The 8,382-nt window shown below is 38.8% G+C and overlaps 1 pseudogene; it reads right to left on the bottom strand.

The window, feature by feature from the left end:
- Positions 1-1,633: 1,633 nt before the first annotated feature.
- Positions 1,634-4,099, bottom strand: LOC145212218 (uncharacterized; annotated as a pseudogene).
- Between the last annotated feature and the right edge of the window lie 4,283 nt (positions 4,100-8,382).

The following is an 8,382-nucleotide window of genomic DNA, read 5'->3' as shown; positions in this document are numbered from 1 at the left end:
CTTCTTACTATGTTGCTTTGGCAATAGCGAGGCATAAAAAACCACATACAATTGGTGAAGATTTGATAAAACTTTGTGCTTCAAAAATAGTTGGACTTGTGCTTGGAAATGAAGATAGGAAAAAAGTTGCTGCCGTTTCTTTATCAAGTAATACAGTCCCTACAGTCCAGAGAAGGATAGAAAACATGGCTTTAGATACAAAAGAACAAGTTATACAGTAGATTAAGTCTGCTACATTTGGCTTATTTCCGATCTAACTGGATGAATCTACTGATGTGGCATCGTGTTCCCAGTTAATGGTATTTGTTAAGTATGCCCATTCAAACGCATTTAAAGAGGAGCTTCTTTTTTGTTTTTTACTTCTGTTTTTCTGTCTCGAAACAACTACGAGGGCTGTTGACATATTCGAAGTTTCTTCTTTCTTTGCATTGGAAGATAGTTTGTGGAAAAACTTATGTGGGTGTTGCAAGGACGGAGCCCCAACTATGTTAGGAAAGTAAATCAGGATTTCAAGCTCTTGTTAAATACCAAAGTCCAAATGTAAAACGTATTCACTGTATGATTTTTCGTCATGCGCTGGCTTCTAAAACGCTTCATGCTCCATTACGTGAAGTTCTTAATCAAACAATTAAAATAATCAACTTCGTTAAAGGAGGAGTTAAAGAAGGATTCGGAAGAAATCCTTCCATGAAGAAGAAGAATACTAAAAGCGGTACACAAGACAAAAAAGGTTGGGAACCACTGTGTTAACCCTGCAGCCGCAATATTTACCCCACTAGATCTCTAATATGGTTACGTTTTTTGAACAGCGTCAGAGTAGGCTGAAATTTGGATGGCTTGTAAAATATGCCATTTACAGATACCGATTGTTGTTTTTTTAACCCTGTCACCACACAATTTACCTCAAACAGGTAAATATTTTAACAATTTTCAAATTTTATGAAGTTTGCACAACTTGCAGAATTTTGCCATTTATAGGTGTAATTTGTTGTGTTTTACCCAATAGTTCCAACAATTACCTCTTCTTTGTTTTGAAATATAACATCAACTACGACAAACTTTAAATAATGTCAGAACTGAATAAGGCTTTGTTAGTTCGTACTTATTATAGCTTGATTATTTAAGCCCAATCCCGATCTATGTGTTTTACCTTACAAGACTCGAAATTTGAGAGGACTGTCTCAACTGCCAACAGAATCAGTCAGTAAATTAGAAAGTAGGAATATATATTTCGCCTAATAATGGCATCATCAGTTCCTGAAAAACGCAATAGATCAACACCAAAATATCAAGAATGTAAAACAAACACAATGTTCTGAGCAACTCAACAACGCGAGTGTCGCCAAACACAAAATCGTTAAAAACCTTGCAAACCCAGCAACGCCTGGAAAGCCTAAAGGTAACACCTGTGAAAAGCTGGCAAGACCTACACCGTGGACAAAAGTAAAGAGAAAAAGGGGGGTGGCAAAAAGAAACCAAGGCGCTCGCAACTAAAAGCCGATAAAACGATAAAAAAGATAAAATGAAGATAAAATTAAAAATTAAACTGCCGTAAACCGTACCCAAAGGCCGTGCAATAACTGACCACAGACACACACAAGTCACACACAAGCATGAAACACGATCAAGAAAATTATCGAATCTTGGGCAGCAACATCTTTTGAATATTATAAGCGTTGCGCCAGTAAGTTTCAGCCATTTGGCTTCGCAGTGATCCAAACGATCAACATTGGGTTGCTCCACAAAGGTGACCGTAAAACATTCCGCGATATCTGGTCTCTTCATAAATATATCGTGGTGGTGGATGGCGAAGTGATGGCCCAGCGAGGCGTTGTCATTGTCACCGCTGGTTTTAAACGTGGACCACACTGTTCTATGGCCAGACCAACGGGTAGAAAATTTGTTTTTAGTTTGGCCCACGTATCTGCTGTTACAAATCCTGCAAGTGGCCACATAGATGCCAAAATTGCTGCAATCCAGGGACTGCCTCAGGGCAATTGTTCTATCGTCTATGCAAAGTTTGTGTTCAGTAGACACCATAGATGTATGTGTACCGTAATGTCCGCATAAAGCACTTCTTCCGCAGGGAGCCGATTTAGCAATGACCCCCTGGCTATAATGGGCCAGGCGCCTGTAATTAAGTAAATGGTTGCCCAACGTAGGTGGCTTCTTGTAGACAACTCTTGCCTCAGGCTTTAGTGTTTGTTCTTTTTTGGTCAAGCGAAGGAGCCTGGGAAACGACGTTGCCCAGGGGACTACTTCCGTGCTGCGGGTTGTCGATGGAGGTTTGAACCTGTCTTTCCAGCTTTTTGCAGTCTCTATGCAAATGCTGATGATGGAGTCTGGAAACGCGGATTTCTTGCATTTAACCGCGAGCCGCAGCAAACTCGCTTTAAAATCGTCATCCTTTTCGTTAAGCATTCTTAGGCGAGACGCTTCTCCCAAAACAACAGCGCGGTAGATATGCCTGGGGTGGTGTGAAGTGCCATGTAGAAAACATCTGTCTGTCGCAGTTGCCTTCACGTGATCCTGTGTTACAAACCCACAGGGTGACGATGAAGAATGCACGTGGTCTACATCTAAAAACTCGACTCTTCCATTGTCATCTCTCGGATCGAGAACGCGGAAGGTAAGATTGAGGCCTTCCCTAGCAAAGGCGTACTGCAACTTTGAACGTATGTGGGATGTGGTTTTGATCCCGGATGAGACCCAAATGATGTCGTCGATGTAACGTTTAAACACTTCAGCCCGCTTCAAGGTAGCCGTGATGGACTTAATGATAAAATGCATTGCGATGTTGGCAATAGAGACTGAGTGGTTGTCACCTGTAATGATGCCCTTTTGTTGACTGTAAAGGGCATCGCCATATTGGACAACAACAGCATCGAGCGTGTACATTGTAAAATCAACCAGGCACTTGCGACCGTTGTCGTCAAAATCGGATTGTCCCTGTAATGCGTCGGTAATAGAACGCTGGATAAGATCTTTGCCGACGCTTGGGTACAATGCAACTACGTCGGCTGCTACAACATACAATTCTGATGATTTTTTCGAACCAGACTGTGCTATACATTTTTGCCATTTGATCAATTCTTTTAAATAATGTTGACTGTCTTGGCAGAACTCGTTTACTTTGCACGAGCAGTATCTTTGGCTGATGGGCTTCAGGATGTGTTCCAGCAATGCTGTGTAGCGTGAACAAAAAGTGTTCCCTGCGGATTGTAGCAGACGAATAGGTATCCTATCGATACTGCACGTTCGTAACTGCTCGGGTGTTAGTTTGTGTGTTTTAAACAGAGGGTACACGTAGGCAGGCTGGGTGTTGCTAAAGTATTTTGCTGACGGTCCCGGGACTTTACGCAAACAGCCAGAGTATTCCTTGCAACCAATTGTGTGGAAAAGCAATGTTTCCGATATAATTCCATGGTTGTGGAGGGAAACCACAAAAGCGTCACACGTGGTCTTGGTGTGTTTGACAATGCTGTTGAGGCTTGCAGTACTTTGGTCAAGTTGTTTGAATTGTTGTAACTCCCTTTTTATTAGCCGGTCATAATCAGTGAAATCCACAATAACGATCTTACCGTCTTTGTCCGACTTACAGACAACAATCTTTCGCTGCCGAACTGCTGCTCGGAGTGATCTTAGGCTATCTCGTTTTACCTTACAACATCAAACTTTCTCATTGTTATTTCTTGAAATGCATTGTTTACAACTTTGCATGTGTGAACCCATAAGTTTTAGCCTGCAGAAACAAACAAGGTTATTCGTCATCTGTTGTGAATATAACTTTGTCCGTCAAAACGTATAACAATTGTCTTGTAACGCAACAGTCAGTGTTCCATTGCGTGACGTCAATTGCCTGCTTACTGTGTGTATTGAAATCATTTTGTAACTTGCCTCGTGGTGTTTGTTTGTGTACTGCTGACAGGTATAATTTGTATTGAAATCATTAATCTAACTACTGATACTTTTATTTAGCAGCTAGAAATTATAAATAAACTGCTGAAATTGATTAAGCTGCATCTCTGAATCATTTTGCTGGTAAGTTTGGTTTTGTCCTGTAATGTTTAGTTTTGTTCCAAACCTGTAAATGTTTCATTGTTGTGGATGGTTTTGTTCGGCCTTTAAAGCATCAATTATTTCCAGAATCCCTGTAGCCAAACAGTCTTTATGTAACTTCATTGCATGTTATAGTGTGATTGATAGTTTATATGCGGTCGTTTTTCTACTGCAGAGAAAAAAAACGGAATTGACCATACCATTAAAACGAATTTTAGTTCGTTTATGGTGTCTGCGTTTTTTATTGAACCACATTGTGTGACGCTTGCGTGAAAAAGGGGGACACGCGAAAGAAAGCGTTACAATTATAAAATACAGTGGTTAATATGAGACCTAATGTGAATCATCAGCCATTGCTGGATCTTTTTCTTCGGATCCTTGACCTTTTTCATCAGCAATGGCTGCTGGATCTTTTTCTTCAGATTCTTGGCCTTTTTCATCAGCAATGGCTGGATCTTTTTCTTCAGTTTCTTGGCCTTTTTCATCAGCAATGGCTGGATCTTTTTCTTCGGATTCTTGGCCTTTTTCATCAGCAATGGCTGGATCTTTTTCTTCGGATTCTTGGCCTTTTTCATCAGCAATGGCTGGATCTTTTTCTTCAGATTCTTGGCCTTTTTCATCAGCAATGGCTGGATCTTTTTCTTCAGATTCTTGGCCTTTTTCATCAGCAATGGCTGGATCTTTTTCTTCGGATTCTTGGCCTTTTTCATCAGCAATGGCTGGATCTTTTTCTTCGGATTCTTGGCCTTTTTCATCAGCAATGGCTGACGTGTAGCCTACGTCATCAAAAAATAAATTATCTTCCTGCATTTATTGGTTGTTTGTGTAAATTTATTTTTTATTGTCTTTAGATCCTAAGCAATAAAACAGAAATTTAGAAATGCATACCTTACTAAAATAGTTATAACGAACCCGCAATACCGAATCCTAAATTTTACTAAGGTTATATATTTTCTAATGTTTACTGCAATGTATTTTAAATTTAATTTTCGTATTACAAGTGATGTACTAAATATTCGGTGTAAAAAATTTTTAAGTGATTTGTGACGAAAATTCTGTTTCGGCCGAAACCGACATTTTAACGGAACAACCTTTCAAGCGGAAACCATGTCTTTTCTGCATTGTTATGTAGAGCGATTTCTTACAAATACATGTTAGTCTGAAAAGTTTTGCTATCGATTGTGTAAAATAACTGTTTAGTCAACTACTTTATAAGCTTTAAACAACTCTCCAACTACTTATTTCCCAGCGTTTCCTGCTATACAACACAAAGTAAGAAATTACGTAAATTTTAGGTAACTTACCAAGTGGTCCTACAATATGGCCAGTGGGCTTACTGAAAGACAAAGAATACAGTATTAAAACATTTGTTTCGCAATTTTAATAAAGTTTTATCATAAATATCTTGCAGCCAATCTTTATCATAAGAATGCAACTACTAACCTTTGGGCAATCATAAAACAAGACACAAGAACTAAAATGATCAGAAGACTTCCCTTCATTATGTTGCTCGATGAGATTCAACCAAGTAATGAAAACTTCACAGACGATGCAACTTTTATACCATAAACTAACTCGTAAATATCAACAATGAGTCATTTCATCCACCGGATTTAAAAACCTTTTCACTATTAGTTGTTTTCCATTGACTTGTCATTTTGTAGAAAGTTTTTACCAGTCTTTCTTGTTGCAAATAAGTGTAGACCTAAGCACTTTTAATCAGGAAATGGTTTTAAGGAAAACGAAGGGGTTTTGATTTGATTGTGCGCGTACTCTTTGTGATCAGAACAGGAAACAAGGAACGTATGGTTCGTTCAGTGCATAGAAATGTTACGTTTCTTTGAAATGATTTAGTTTAGCAAATGTGACAACTATTTTGTGCTCTAGAAACGTTTCTTTGAAATGTTTATAGTTTAGAAATTGTAACAACTTTTTCATGTACAAACCATACACCAGATGTTGCTGCAGATTACTTGCAAACCGTTTATCGCTTTTATAGCCCTACTGCAGTGGTCCGAGTTCTGCCCCGTGTACAAAAAAACTATTTGTTTTTTGTGCGGTTATGTAAACCTATGCCGTGCGATTATAAAGTGGATAGTTGCGACCAAAAACTACTGCTCATCATTAAAAAAATAACAAACCACCAACCATTTGTAAGCTAGGTACTCAAACCACCATGGATATTATACTTGTTTCATACTTCACACTTAACTGATTTGTAATCCAACTAAACTTAAATTGCAATGAGACATACGCAATTTTGTGCACAACTACGAGACATGCCTTTGGAACTGCAATAACTGACATGTAGTGCTGTGGCAACTGTCTTTGTTTGTTCAAATATGTGACCAGAAGTTTAAGCCAGCACTGGGTCGAATAGGAACCGGCAGCAAACCATTCGAGACACGGGAATGACGGGATGTTCATCGGTGATTATTCCTTATGTAAACCTTATGTAGCTGACAATCAGCTGAACGGAGAATTGCAGTACGTCAAGGGATTCAGGGGAGATACTGAACCCACACCTATCGCAGTAATCACGATTAACACACTTTATTACTCATGTACCGTTGAAACGGTTTTTGTGATCTTAATTATTAGCAATGTCGCTGAAGCCAAAGAGTTGGGAGTTGCCAGATCCAAACTGGGGCGGCAAGCACTCAAAACTCAATGTAGTTATCACTCAATCAAATGCATGTAAACAATATCGTGTGGATCACCGCGCCACGCAACTAAGTTTGGGCGACTGGAAACAGATTGAAGCGTCGAAAGTGGATAAACGCTGACAACAAGGTCCGCGGCTTGGTGCTTTTAAAATTGTTTGTTTTTCAACTACATGTTTCAATGCAAAATCCGCTTAGGAACCGAGACGCTAGCCTGTGAAAAATAGTTGCAATATTTGGCGAATTTTTAGTTCTCTTCGCAGGCGAGACAAGCGCCTCGTACAAACATCTCCCTATTTTGAAGCTACTCAGTCGTTTTTTTGCACCCACATGGGCTGTAAAACACCAACACTGAGCATAGGCTTAGGCCCGGTCTGAGAACCTCTGGTAGGTGGCGCAACGGAGCATAGGCGTTTATGGTGCTGTAACAGCAATTTGGGTTTATGGTAGGTTTGAATTATCCGGATAACGGATAATCGGTTAACCGATTAAACGAAAAGTTTTTTGCTATCCGATATTCGGATATTTTTGTGTCGGTTAACCGGATAACAAAAGAGTAGCGCCGCGTAAGCGTTTTATGCATTTTAACATAATTTTAGAAAACACGAATTAATGTGCAGTGATACTGATAGGTGCAACAGACGACTTTATGTTTATCCTAAATAATACGAATATTCACTTTGTTGTACATATTCTCTACTGATGGTAAAATCACGAAAGATTTGAAGTCACACTAATATAATAGAAAATTCATCCATTGTAAAGTGATTCGATCAGAAAGATAAATTGGGGCTACTCTAAAATACGCAATCTACGCAACCTACCCAATCTACTAAAAAAACTAACTAAAATGTTGACGGTTAGGGCTATTAAGGTCTGGGTGAGGGTTTATAACAAAAAAACTATATAATTATAATTTAATCTCAGATACCTTTTGGGCTTAATTTTCTTTCAAGTGTTAACATGCGGCACCATACGGTATTTAGTACCACTCTCAACACATATGTGAATATATTAAGCCTAAACTGGGCATCAAAAACTAAATTATAGTGTTATTTTTATTGTAAACCCTCACCCAGACCCTAAAAGCTCTATCCGTCAAAATTTTTTGAAAGATAGATACCTTTTATTGCGTACAGATTGCGTAGATTGCATAAATTGCGTAGATTGCGTATTTTAGCGGAGCCCGATAAATTGTGAGATTCGAAAAAGAAATGTAGCCTATACGTTTAATAACAATGTTTAGGGCATACTTTCGCTCAGAAAAAATTGACTGTGGGGCAAAATGTAAAACAACCGATGTATGGTTCTTTTTCAGAACTACACTGCTTAAGCAGTAAAGAGGCCAACTTGTTGCTTCACAGAAAAAGTTTCTCAAGAATGAACATTCTACAGGGGAGATAGTAGTGACCACCAAACATATCCTGTTGTTAGAAAAGTTACTGAAACTTTCAAAGGAAAAGCCAGTTAGCCAGCAATTTCCATGAGTCTCTCAAAGGCAAAACGGTTTTTGTCAACACTGAAAAGGATGCAAACGTTTCTAAGGAACACCATTATTTCTAAAAAGACTTGCACTTGCAGTGATAGCATAGAAAAAACAGTTTCTTGGTTGTCATTTGGAAATCAAGGAAGAAGTTATCCATTATTTTGCTTAAACTAT

The sequence above is a fragment of the Phallusia mammillata genome, chromosome 2 (genome assembly GCF_965637545.1).
Source record: "Phallusia mammillata chromosome 2, kaPhaMamm4.hap1.1, whole genome shotgun sequence".
In the NCBI taxonomy this organism is placed as follows: domain Eukaryota; kingdom Metazoa; phylum Chordata; class Ascidiacea; order Phlebobranchia; family Ascidiidae; genus Phallusia; species Phallusia mammillata.
Note: the sequence above shows the minus strand (reverse complement) of the source record. Positions and strands in the feature narration are given on the sequence as shown.